This window comes from Mustela erminea, chromosome 12 (assembly GCF_009829155.1).
Source record: "Mustela erminea isolate mMusErm1 chromosome 12, mMusErm1.Pri, whole genome shotgun sequence".
Lineage (NCBI taxonomy): Eukaryota > Metazoa > Chordata > Mammalia > Carnivora > Mustelidae > Mustela > Mustela erminea.
In genome coordinates, this window is record NC_045625.1 from 35096664 (window position 1) to 35110937 (window position 14274).

The window sequence follows — 14274 nt, forward strand, 5'->3', positions numbered from 1 at the left end:
CTTTCACCCTCTGGTGGCACCAACCAACTCGTGGTTCCCCAGACACCCTGTGCTCTTCATATTTTCTCCTGCAGACCCTCCGTTTGGAAGGCAGCTTCTTCCCCTCCTCTTTCTTTCCTCACGACAAAGCAGGCATCACCTCTTCGAGGATATCTTCCCTGATCTCGGTGCGCTGGGTGAGACACTCCCCTGCTCTTGGAACAACCTGGTGTGTTACTGATACTTGTTCTTGTGGGTTCCCCACTGGCCTGTGAGAATCTTGAGCCTGCACTGTTGGGTATCTTTACCTTTAGGGCCTAGCTCAAAGTCAGGCATGGGATAGTAGTTCCAGAAACATCTCTTTGAGTGGAGGAATGGAGAATGACTCAGCTTGAATGGTGAATAGGCAGCTGGTGGAAACAGTTACCCAAGAATGAATCTTGCAGGAGGAGCATGTTTTGACAAAAATGGGGACAGGAGAGGAGAGTGTGTGTCAAAGATGAGACACCCTGTGAGGTGAACACACAGGGGTGGGTATCCCATATCCAGGTCTAGAGCTCCTGAGAGAAGCTTGGGCCCCGTTGAACTGTATCAGCCTTGACAAGGCTGACTTCAGGAGGCCTCAGAAGGAAGGCTCCTCAGGGCCGGCTGGGGAGCCAGCTCCACCTTCTTCCAGATCTGGGCCAGGTTGCACATGACTCTGGATGGGGGAAAATAAACAGACACTCCTTTGCTGAGACGTGCCAGAGAGAGGTCGCTGAGGCTGCCTGTGACTCTCCCAACCGTAGCGAACTGCCCTTCCTGGATTTGTGTATTGAATGACAGGTTCAGGTCACCCGGGAGGGTGAGAGCTGCACCCCACACAGCAAATGGACGAGGAGGTCACAATCAGGAACAAGCCCCAGCCTGTGCACAACACAAATGCCATCAGCTCCTTGCCTACCCAGGGTCCCACATTTGTCTAGAAAGGGCCTTGCTTGTGCCCTATGGGATGGCTTGTCGTGACTCTTCCTAGGAATCCACTACCCAAACCCAACCCGGAACCAAAGGCATTTGCTTGAGGAAATGCATCAGAATTTCATTGCATAGCAATGTGGCAGGAAGCCCAAGTTCCAAGGAACAATTTCGTGAAGGGCAAGGGCTCTCAATGCCACTCTGAATTGTGCAACAAACAATTGCAGGGTGTTGGACAAGATGCCTGGGGAGAAGGAAGAGTGGGCAACCAGCAGAAGCAGGCTAAACACGTTTCCCGGTGACCTACCTGCGGCTGTGAGATCCTGACTGAGCACACAGAGGTCACATATCTGTTGCTGGTCTGCAAAGAACATACTATCTCAGGGTCATCCACTCCACTCGTCGTGACCTTATTATTTGACACCCACCCGGAGTGGGGCCAGTGGAACAGCCATTTTTATAACTCACTCCCCCTCTGTGTCGATGGATGTGCTGTCTCCAGGATTTTGGAATTGAAGGAGAAAGAAAAGGACAGTGTCTTCAGTGGCCACTTGTTCTCCCTCAAATCTTGTAGAAGCAGAAAAGGTCTGTCTGCAGGAAGAGGAAACGAAGCAGAAACCCAGAGAGGAGCAGAGATGAAAGAAGGGAATCCTGATGGAATCATTCCCCGATTCTTGTCCCACCTGCGTCTCCACGCTCTGCCTCTGGGAGATACCTTGGACCCTTAAACATGTTCCCCGTGTTCTGAGTCTGCTGACTCCACTCCAGTTCTCTGAGAATCCTCCTACCGGGAACGTGCCACTAATTCCCTGTGTGCCTCGGGTCAGTTGCCTAAGCTCTCTGGGCATCATTTCCTCGTCTGTCCACTGAGGGTCATAAGATTCTTCACAGGATCAGAGGAACTAAATAATTTTAGCACAAGTGAAAGTGCCAATGATATTGCCACCCACATGGCAGGACTTTCCCATTTCCTCCTCCTCTAAGAGACCAAAGGCACCCCCTAAAGGTTTGGAGGGAAGATTCTGGGGTCATTCAGCTATTATGTGAAAAATCTGTTCTTTCACCCCCTAAAAGAGGACTAGAGCCTTCAGTGCTTGTAAAACAAGACACAGCATCTTTCTTTGGATTCGCTTCTGGACTTTGCAGGTCTAGACATTTTGTCTGATGAACACACTTCTCATTGCCTACTGGTGTCCATTCTCTCACTCCTTCTCTGACAGTTCCCAGCCATCCCTCCCCCATGCAGCCCATGCTTGGAGGAGGGAACTGACTTTGGTCCTAGATTCAGGGTAGGCCCTGGCTGGGTAAAGTCAGTGAATATATTCCATGTCCCTGGCAAATCAGGGTTTTCAAGAGACCACCTGGTCCAAGCAGTGCACATGAAACTGACCCTTACTTGAAATGTGAGCTCAGAGATGCTCTCTGTTCCTCTGGATGTAAAGAAGGAGGTACATGTCCCTGTTAGCTACTGACCATCATCCTATAGGCACGAGGGAAATTAGCCTCGGGTTGAAGCCAACCCCATGAAGGCAAAAGAGAATTTGGAAAGAAACAGGCTTCTGATGCCATGCGTGGGCTGCTTTATCTATCATCTGACTACGTGAGCTAGCAAAACCCCTGTTCAATTGGCTTTTCTCTTACTGGTGAAACAGTATCATAACAGATGGAAACAGGCAAATGTCTGCGGGGGTTCAGAGCTCCATTAAAAACAGTGCGGTGTTTCAACAGGAACAGTACAAGTATCTGAGATGATAGACCATTATTCAAATCTTTTCCCAAACCCTGGAGTTTTCAGCCAAGGACCTCACCAAGATGACTCTGCCAGTTACCTAGTTTTAGCTGTTCTCCAGTATTTACCAGATTTGTCTCTCTCCTGAGACTCTCTGGCACCTCGGAACTCAGCATGTGTAGACCTGCCCTCATCTTCCTGCCCGAACCCCTCTTAGCCTCTGGTGCTCTCAGAGCTGCTGATGGAGTCCATCAAGGCCAGCTGTCATCCATGCGGTCACTTCCTCACACCTCTCTCCTATCAGTCCCCAAGGCATGCTTCCACCTCTCTGTTCTGCCCCTTGGTTTCTCTATTTTTTTTTTCTTCATTACCCTCATTTAGGCTTTCTTCCTTTCTCTCCCAATTACAAGTCTGTTGGATCATACTTACTACTTTTTCTGATGGATTCTTTTTTAACAGAAAGTTGGGATCTTGCTGCATACCCACCAAGAAAACTAAGTGACAAGAAGGGGACAAAACTGCATATAACACGTGTATGCCCTACTCTTCCTGAAATAGTCTTTGCAGAAGTGATTTTTGGAAGTGGTGTGATAGTCCACTGTATGTGCTTCAAGATGTATTTAATTGTTTCTCTGTTACTGAACAATTTTTTAAAAGATTTTATTTATTTATTTGTTAGAAGGAGAGAGAGCATAAGGAGGGGGAGTGGCAGGCAGAGAGAGAAGCAGGCTCCCCGCTGAGCAAGGAGCCCAGTTCGGGGCTCGATCCCATGACCCTGGGATCACGGCCTGAGCTGAAAACAGATGGTCAACCAGCTGAGTCACCCAGTGCCTCTCAGCAGCTAATTTAAAAGCCTGCCTGAGGTAGGTCTTGAGACTGTGTGTGCATGCGCGCGCACGTGCACACACGCACACACACACACACACACACCCCAGCCCAATATCCATCACTGAAAATGGGTAAATAAATGGTGGCATCTGTGACTGGACATTGAGGTGGGATTCTCTCCGTGTGTTTCAGCTGAGACCCCCAAAGGCTGAGACTACATAGTAGATGCTTAGTTCCCCTACAACCCGAGGGAAGGTCTGGACCACACACGTGGGACATGCTAAGATGTCCTGCACCCAGCTTTGCAGGCATTATTGCTCACCTCTGTCCCGCCTATAAAAGGCCAGCAGGCTCAGGAGTTCTTGGAGCGCCCAAATCTCCTCCGCCCTCCATCACCCACTGTGGGTGGAGCTGTGGGAAAGAATCACTCAGGAGATGACTGGAGGACTCACCTGTGCCCCTGGACTCGGGGGGACAGAAGGCACACCACCTCCCTGAGAAGGGGGGAGGCACAGGGTGAGGAGGGGCGGAGCCGGGCTGCACAGGCAGCAGTGACCTCCCACCAGCCAGTGCTGGACAACACATTCACAGAGCAAGCTACCCAGAATATTAACAGTGACTGTCTGCAGATGGGAGTAGAATTCGGGGTTGAAAGTAGTGGAAAGGAACTCTCTGATGTTTGAATCTAGGGACTTCTAGATTGCTCAGATAAAACATGTTCACATGCTACAAAAAAAAAAAAAAAAAAAAAAAGGAAGGAAATAAGAAGGAAGGAAGGAAGGAAAAAAGTACATATAATAAACAGAACAGTTAATTGTTTCCTTTAGGAGGCAGTACTAGGAAAATACTTGCAGCAATTTTAGATTTTCATTGTGTTTGAAATTTTTACAATAAACATGTTTTATTCTTAGAAGCGGAAAAATGTCCAGACAGCACTTAATAAATGAATGCATGCATGAATGAAAGAACAAGTGAAAGCCACCATTCGGGCCACACAGAACTCCCGACTCACTGGGTGGGACTGTAGCTCCCCTGCCTCGGAGGGCCTGTGGCACCAATAGAACTCTCCTTTTCTTAGACTGCCCACACCTGGTGGGGAGGGGCATCCAACCAGGACTGCAGACTGGTCTGTGTTCAGGAGCAGCAGTCGTTAACTTTCCAACAGGGAAACTGAGGCACACTGGGAAAGGAAAGTCAAGCAGAGGGTTAGTGAGAGGCAGGTAGGGCTGGGACCCAGGGGTCCTAGTAGCTGGCATCATGTTCTTTCCATGAGTAGTGTTCACGTGGGTGGTAGCCAACAAGGGGACTTTTCCTCCTCCACCCTCCTCCAACCAGCAATGCAGCAACCCACCTGTTTGCTCTTTGGTAAGTAAATGAGATTGGTGAGGTTTATTGTTTGCTTTTTTTTTTTTTTTTAAGAGCCCTGGATTCCTAGGAAGAAAGAGAGCATTCTTCACTTACTGTGCCCCTGTAGAAACCTGGAGTCCCTGTAATGATGGCAAGTAACTTCCCACACTCTCCACATCTCCTTACCTACACATAAGCTGCAGGTGACTGGGGAAATATTTCTGGAGCAGTAAATCTGATGATAGAGCTAGAGCTTTGCTATCCCCAAGGGTCGGATCTTAAGCCATCCATACCAGTTCCCAGCAGAGCCTCTCTCCTCTTTGATCTGAGCCCCTTTCTCTCGGCTCCTGGCCTCACTCTTCCATCCCCCCAGGACTGACCTGGAGAAATGGGATGTTCCCAGAGTTAATGTGTCCTTGAGGCATGGCCAGACTCCACAATAACCTTCTTAATGCAACAAGGAAATGGCAAAGTTTGAGTGGGTGTTTAGCATTGAGCTTTGGCTCATACACTCCATGATCAAATAGCAGTTGTTCTCAAACAAAGTCCTCAAACAAAGACCATAAAGTTCTCATCTTGACCTTCTTGAGGAAAGACGTTTTGGGTCTGGGAGTTCTTCAAAAGGCCAGGCAGCTGGCTGGCAGGTGTTAGGAGCCGGCTGGGAGTTTCAGGCAGACAGCTGCTGAGGGAGATACTCCTAAGGGGCCAGGATGCCCGAGCCTCCGATGGTTTCAGCTCTAACTTACGTGCTTAGATTCGGTTGTATCACGTGTCAGGGGATGGTGGTGGGGAATGTCAGCAGTGACTTTCCTTTATGTCTCCGGGGCCCTCCACCCATTTTCTGCCACGTCTCGATCCTGTTCTCTGTTGGCCCTTGATCAACTGTCCAGGGCAACAGACATGAGCAACAAAGGGCTCTGTGTCTTCTGAAAAGGATGTTGAAACGGAACTGAACATGCCTGTGTTTTCAGAACCTCCCATCTGCTGGCCACTCCTCTGGGTTCTTAACCTTTCTGTATGCCGTGAGCTCACTCCTTTGGCAGGCTGGCCAAGCCTGTGGACTTCTCTTCAGAATGCTGTTTCTAGTGCCTAAAATAAGTGCAAAGGGAATCGATCAAATTGAAATATAGTCACCAAAATATAAACGAATCTGCAATATGGGGAGTAAATGCTACTTCGGTAATGCATTGAAGGACAAAATCTAGCAGTAGGTCTAATAATGACTATGCTTTTGAAGAGGTGATGAATGGAAGCGATAATTCACAGACTGTGCAACAACTGCAATGTGCTATGAAACATATGTGACTCTGGCCGGTGACAAAGTCACCGGTCCTCTGCTACACCATGGTTCGTGGCCCATGTGCTTAATCAAAGAAAAATCTAAATTGTAGTTGGAAAAGCAGGGAAGCAGGCTGTCATCTTTTCCTTACCTATATTTTGTAGGCCCTCTCCCTTCTCTCTGGGGGAGTCTGACTGGGCCCCCAAGTCAAGGCCACAGCCTGTAACAGGCTCTTTGCCTGGTAGCACTGGCCTGGCGCTTGCAGCCAAGTCCCCACTTTTACTCTCCCCCCATCCCGCCCGTAGCGCCCCACCCCTGTCAGCCTCTCCTTGGTGCTCTTTCCTCAGGGCTGGGGGGAATGTTTTCAGATTTACATGACTTGGCAAGAGGTGGGGATTGTACGGAGCTCCCCCAGGCTGGTAGATGGGTGATGTCAACCTCCAAACCCAGGTCTGTCAGCACCCAAAAGAGTGTTCTTCCCACCAGGCCCCAGGCATCCATGAGAGCATCCCCCAGAAGAGTGGTGATGGCCTCTGCCTCCCTCTAGCTCAGGAACGGTTCATCTAAACAAAGGGCAGCCGGTCGGACCCGCAATAAGAGAACTTTCAAATACACTCAGTTGGCTTTGGGCCCTGGTCTGGTGCACCTGAACGTGCAGGTGTTTCAAAATGTTTGGTAAAGATTTCCTAATACCTTCTGCCGTCATGGGCCCTGTTAACACTGGGGGAAAGAACCCAACCCAAAACCTCTCCCTGCCAAAGCCAGGCACTTGATTGTGTTTATTGTCTCCATGTCCTACAAACATCAATCAGAAAGCATCTTTGGCCAGGCGGGGAAGATAAAGGCCACACAGTGCCCTGCAAACACTGGTCTGAGGCTGGGCAAAGGCTGACCTACGAAAGGTGGGTGTCTTCTCCCACTTTCTTTGCCAAGGATTGCCGAAGCTGCCCACCAGACAGAGTCCTTCTAAATGGTTCATCTGTCCCCCCAACTCACACTCTGTCACCCTGCTTCATTCCCTCCATGGACTCAAGGTGGCCTTGCGTATTTCTTCGTTCATTCATTTATTTATTCACTACCCATCATTTTTTGAGTATCTAGGTATGTGAATGAAGGGAATCTCACCAAGCTCATAGTCATGGGATTAGGGTCCCTTTTAGAATGGATGCAAAGGGGCACCCAGGTGGCTCAGTCGGTCCAGTGGCTGGTTGGTACAAATACAGAAGAGACAGAGATTGGTTCTGATCATCTGAAGGCCTGAAGGATGGAAATCTGCCCTCCCTCCCCGGCAGCCAGAGTCCTCTGGATAGCTACAGGACAGGTCTAATCTGTCTTCGCAGCACTGTCCTGTGTAACCCGTGGTTCCAGGAGTTCTGGTCTGGCTTAGTCTTATACTACCGCCTGGACGGGAAGCATCTTCCTTGAGAATCTCTGCCATCCCTTAAGGCCCAAGATGTCTTCGGGGTGGGGGCGGGGGCTTTCCTGCCCACAGCGAAGTGAACGCCCTCTCCCCTGAATGGACATGCTGTTGTCCACGCTTCTTATCTGACGATGGCCACGTGAGTTTTAGGACATCATAGGCATTGAGTGTTGCTGTGTCACATGTGACTTGGCTGTGCTTAAGTCTTCTCTCCAAGTTCTGGAGCTGCTTCTTCATCACATTCCTTCCATCTGAACCTTTTTTTCAGTGACCCCAAGCCCTTTTCCCTTCATCCCTGAATAAGACCGTGTCGGTAGTGTTAGTTAGCTACCTACTTGAGGCCAGGCCTTTTCCTTTTTTTCAGCTTTACTGAGGTGACAAATAAAATTATAAGGTATTTAAAGTCTTACAAGGTATTTAACAGGATGGTTCGAGGTATTCACATTGCGAAAGGAGTCCTACCATTGAGTTAATTTAATTAGCACATGCATTACCTCATACACTTATTCCCTTTCTGTCCTTTTTTTCTCCCTTCTTTCCGTTCTTTGTGGAAAGGACGCTTACATTTTACTCCAGCTCACCAAATGCAGATGTCTGCTTCTGCTTTATTTACAGCTGATTTGATTTGGGGGCTTGTCCCTTGGGTGGCAGCTGCGAAGCGTGGGGCACTAGATGTATGGACGAGCTCCTTCCAGGCAGATAACCGTGACTGGATGTTACTGTGGGAACAGGCTGGAGAGGAGACGGCAGGAGGATCTCGAGGACCGCGGCCGGTCCCCTGCTGGGTGCTAAGTTAGTAACCAGAGCCTCAGGTAGTGGCATGTAGACTGGGTGCCAAATCTGCCCCAGGGAAAGATGGGCAAATGGGCACTGTGGCTTAGTCTCCCTGGACCGAGCCCCGGGGAGAGAGTGGTGGTGCAGTGCGCCCCTTAAAACAATTTCTTTGCTAGCCTAAGTCCTCTGGGTCTTGCAGGCACGAGCCCCATTGGCTTTCAGAGCGAGGTGTTTCGGAGGCCCGTCTCTCCTGTGGGAGTCTTTAAAGTTGGGCTGCTAAATGTGTGGTCCAGTAAAAGTGAATTGCTCGAGGTCCTATCACGTGTTCGTGGGGAATATCCCTTTCTTCCAACCCAGGGCTTCCACTAGGAAAAAACTACTGATAACGTGTGAATTTTATTTTTATTTTTTAAAAGATTTTATTTATTTATTTGACAGATAAAGATCACAAGTAGGCAGAGAGAGAGAGAGAGAGAGGAGGAAGCAGGCTTCCCGCTGAGCAGAGAACCTGATGCAGGGCTTGATCCCAGGACCCTGAGATCATGGCCTGAGCCGAAGGCAGAGGCTTTAACCCACTGAGCCACCCAGGTGCCCCTGATACATGTGAATTTTAGAAGGCAAGACAAAATTGACTATCAGCTTACTACTCCAGCTTATACCCAGAAAGCAAACATGCCCGAGAAGATTTACGTGGTAACGATCCCGGTGGTGCAGGAGGCATCAGGGCTTTATAAACATTACACTTCAGATCAGACAGGTACCTGAAATTGCAAAGTAGAAGCTCAAAAGTTTTGGTTAAAAAAACAAAAACAAAAACAAATACAAACAAAAGAAACCAAAAACAGTAATTCCCACTTATCACAAACAAGAAGCCTGGTCTCTGATCAGGTTCACTTACTGAGAGCCAGGACAGCAAGTAACCATTCATCCTTTCTTTTTGTTCATTCAGTCAGCAAATGTGCCCTACCTCTCCCTGACGGAGCTTACTCTAATGATGGGGACAGAAATGTAAAAAGTAAGTAAAATCTGTGTAAGACAATGATCTTGTCTTACACAGAGAGAATGAAGAAAGCTCACACGAGGAATAGGAACGAATTCTCACTAGATGTGTGCTATGTGGAGGGCATCTTCTAAGTGCTCTGCATGTAGGAATTTATGTAAGCTTTCCAAAAACTCTATGAAGCGAGTGGCACTACGCGCCCAAAGTTTGTATTAGACAACTCAGGCACAACGTGGTTTCGTAACTTGTCACAGAACGCAGAGCTGGTAAGGGGATTCGGGCCGTCCTCTCTGGGGCCTGAATCTTCCATGTCTCCCTTCTGTTCAGAGGACAAGGCAAGTGAGCAGGTAGCTTCTGACCAGAAGAATCGGGGAAGTTTTATGGCAGAGCTGGCATTTGAGTTCATTCCTGAGGGTGAAGGAAAAGAGCGTTCTGGGTTAGGAGAGGAGAGGCAGAGAAAAAAAAAAGCAGATGTTGTACGGGGGTAAGTACCTGGTGTGGAAGGAGTAGGTGGGTGCCATCGGGGGAGGGGAGCCTGAGCTCCCTGACAGGTGTTTGCACATAATTCTGAAGGCACTGGGAACTTCTCTGAGCAAGGAAGGACTCTATTCTAACACTTTCTGTCTGTCCCTTCAACCAGTATTTATTTAACATCTAATTAAATGCCTGCTTAAACACCTAATTTAACACCTGTTATGTTATTTATTTAACACCCGATTTGGGTGGTGGTAGAGGGGGATGGTGTCAGCGATCAAAGACGTACAACTGAATTGAAGACACGAGAAGTAACACTTCTCAAAACTGTAGACCATTAAATGATAGGATGAAAGTGGTGTTCCAAGGTACTACGTGATGGAGGGTTGGACAAACCACACGGTTTTGCAAATTTCAGGGTATATTAATTCTCTCTTTGGCTTGGGTTGAGGGTTTGCAAGGGCAAAGTTGTAGAGGAACCTGGGAAGCCTTTTGGGGGCAGTATGTGGATGGAAGCCTTCAATAATAGGGCTGCCCAACCAGCTAGCCCTGGGATTCCCAGATGCAGGAACAAAGTGGTCAGTTTGGGAACTATGTGCCCAAATACACCTCAGGGAAAGCAGAATTCCTGTCCTCAGACGGAGTGAGGGGCCGGCTCGGATAGGGGCCTGGCTGTCTGGATCTGGGCTGTCCCAGGCTGGCCGTGTGGTCCCACAATTCAGAGTGAGAAAATTCCAAGGCCTCCCTGCTAGGCCACGTCCTAAAGTTATAGGTTTCATCAGGAAAAACTGTCCAAGATATGGAAGTGGGCAAAAGTGATTCCATACTAGGTTTCCTTTCAACGGAATGCTTATCACTGACTCCCCAAATCTCTGTCATTTTCTGATTCTATAGATTAGTGCAATTTGACTGATTTCGTATTAATTAGGTTATTTTCCCAACTCTAGGGATTGAAGTAAACTTGTAAAAAAAAAATTGTTAGTAATGCAAGTGGTTCTTATCCATACCAATACAAACGAATTTTGTCTGGTAAAGACACAAGTGATATTTCTTCCCTGTAGAAAAGAAAACCCCAGACATTACATTCTCTTTCATGAGGATATTAATTAGTTTTGCATGTATTAGCAAAAGCATTTTAGGGGGTTTGGTTAGGAAACCTCATTGCCCTCTGTTCCTCACATTCTCCTTTGAAAGTCTTTTTTTTTTCCTTTGAAACAGTCTTAACATCTTATTGATGCTCTTATGACTTAATGGGTTTGATTAAAATCTTTGACCCGTGTTCATTTTATATTTGCCTGAAAGTCATATTTTTACATTTTTTGAAAAACCATCCTTTAACACTGTTAATTCCTTCAGGTTCTCAACATCTAAGCTAATCAGAAAAAAGGAAATGCCATGGTTTCCATGAAAGAACCAGAGATAGTTTCCAGCAATTCTGACTGTGGAGCTTGTTGGCAACACTTTGTGAATTCCAGACAGTTTTAAACAGATGCTTTCTGAGAAATTAGAAAAGAAAGGGAGAAAACATTTACGGCATATATCGCCAATTACCATGCTAGGTGATTTACATATATTATCTCACTTAATCCTCAGGAAGTCTCTGAAATAGGTATTATGGTCCTAATTTTGCAGTTGAACAAGCAGGAAATATTTGAGTCTGTACAGGAACACCCATCTGCAGGTGAAGTCATATAGGTGGAAAATTACAATAATGGTTCATGAACCTGGGTGGTTAAGAGGGCACACTATAAATAAAGGTGTAACATGTAATAAACATGTGAGTGGGAGGATAACCAGCAAGATTAAAGTCATAAATCCAGAAAACCAGGGCTAATGCTCTCAGCTGTGCACTTAGTGAATGTGGGTGGGGCCTGGAGGCTTCTCTAGGTAACCTGTTGATTTAGACCTCAGTTAGCGCAGACCTTCCCACACATCCTCTCTCTGCTGTCTGCCTCCCCTTCTGAGCAGGAGAGAGTGAATTTAGGGTCCACTTCAGTGCCCGCCTCCAGGGGGATGTGTGCTCCACTGGCGGAAGGCAGCGCCCCTGACAAGGAGTGGGGGAAATGGAGTCACCTAGAAACAGGAAGGGCAGACCCCTCCAGCGTATCTGTGATCTTCACCTCACTACAAGATTTATTGCAAGATGGCATAATGCTAACATTTAAAAGCTGAATAGTGACATTTTCCCTCTGTTCTTTCCTCTATATTTCATAAAAAATAAGTTCATTGTTAGGAGAAAAGAAAAAAACTAGGGCTGTCTGGGTGGCTCAGTCGTTAAGCATCTGCCTTCGGATCAGGTCATGATCCCGGGGTCCTAGGACGGAGCTCCCCATCGGGCTCCCTGCTCAGCGGGAAGCCTGCTTCTTCCTCTCCCACTCCCCCTGCTTGTGTGTCCCTCTCTCGCTGTCTCTGTCTCTCTCAAATAAATAAATAAAATCTTAAAAAAAGAGAGAGTGAGAGAGAGAGAGAGAAAAAAACCTGGAGGAGGAAAAAGTTTTAAATCGTTCGTTTTGATTTTGGCCCACCCTCTTACAACAGATTGGTGAGAAGGCAAAGACAAGGCCAGGATGGTGCCAGATGTTCTCAACACCCCTGGGGAGCTGGTGCGGCCCAGCTCTGCCTGTCAGGGTCTGGCCTCCCGGGTCAGCAGCCCTCTCTGTCTTCCACCTGCCGGACGCCTCTTTCTCTCGGACACCATCTCTTGGAGAATGCGCCACAGCACGTGTACAAGATCTGCCGGCTTGGGCCTTGACCGCCTCTTCAGGCCTCATTTCTCCTCTGGCTCCTGTTCCGGCTTCCGTTCTCACTCAGCCCTGCCACCTGACTCTTCTCCCCCTCTCGGTGTTTGTGCGTTTTGGGTCCTCACCCACATATCCCACGTCAAAGACGCACCCACGCAGGACCCAGACCCGTCTGTTCCAGGTCTGCCGCCTCACGGCAAATATCTGTTGAGAATAAAGCAGAGCCCGGGATTCCGGCCTCGTGTGGCCTGCAGCGGACACGGCCACTCTGCCTCGGGGAGCCCCTGCCGTCGTCGGGGAGACCCGGTGGCAGGCCTGCTTCCGCTCCCTCCTTAGCTTGGGGCGGGTCTGCCCCAGCCGTTTGGAAGAATTTGGGCCTCGCATGCCAACAGCATGGGAGAGCGGCTCCAGGAAAGCCCCTGCCTGTCACTCCTCCTCAGGGCACCTATTTCCTATCTGACAGAGACCGGCTGAGGTTTAAGAGAGGTTTTTTTTTTTTTTTTTTTTGCCACTGCTGGATGAAAAGGAGTGCCTGGGAGGGCCTCCGGTCCCGCAGAGAGCGAGCCCCAGCTGTCAGCGTAGGTGTGCTGAGGGGGCCCGAAATAGCAGCAGGGGCCGGCGCCTGCCCACGGGCTGTCACAGGAGCCCCTGTCAGGCCTTCATTTACCCGAGGAGTCTCCGTGCACTCTGACACGGTCGTGGTGCCTCAGGAGCCTTCCTTCTCCCTAAATCCTACTCATAAGTCTTTTTGGTAAATGGTCTTCCTTCCTTCTGCCCCGACCCCCAGGCGTCGCTCGGGACAGTAAGTCTGTCATGACAAACTTTGACTGACACCTGTCTGAAACCAGGTGCCCCTGTCTGCACGGGGCCCCAAGCAGCTGACTGGCTTGCCTCCTGTCAACAGAAAGCGAGCAGCTGCGCTGCTACGCCTCATTCGCTACGAATCTCCTGTTCTTCTGGACCACCTGACTCCCCAGGATCACGCTTCCTTTCTGAAACCCTGCGTTTTCCCTAATGACCTTTCAGAGGCCTGCTCATGTGGCTTGCAATGTTTCTGTTTTTAGTTCTGGGCTCTGGGGGCCATGGGAGTGGAACAGGCTGCCCGTCTTCTCGCTCGCTCTCGAAGGCTGGAGGCATGCTGTGGGGAAGGCCAGGAGAGGGCACAGAGGGAGCTGCTCTGACAGAGGACAAGTGCAGGGGGAGAGGAAAAGAGGCCGGCAAATGCTGCTCTCGGACTGCTCTCACCCTGGGGGGGGGGAGAAGGTGAGTCAGGAAAAGCCTTGAAAATGAGCTGCACGAAGCCACCTGGTGCCAGAGCCAGGGGAAGGTCGACGTGCCAGCAGCTTCCCGGGGTGGAGGAGGGTGGTGAGTGGTGACTGCTGACTTTTTGGATGGCGGTTTCAGGAGAGTGGTGGGACCTGAAGGCTGGCAGACCGGGCAAGTTAAGGAATGAGTGGGTGGCCTGCAAGTGGAAGTCCCACGTGTAACCTCTTCTTGCAATATCGTGTCACGAGAGGATGGGACGAGATGGCCCCAGCATGCCAGCGGTATCCGGTGGTGAGAACTGGTTTGGGTTGATTATGTTTGTTTTTGCCCTAGAGAAACGTGTCGGTGCAGAGAGAGGAAGGCCTGTAGAGAAAGGAGGAGATGGAAAAGCCGGAAGATGAAGGCAAGCCCAGTCCGCGTGAAGGAGGAACCTTGGAAAATCAGACCAAGGTGGGAGTCTGTATTAGTTGGAGCAGTGAGTGG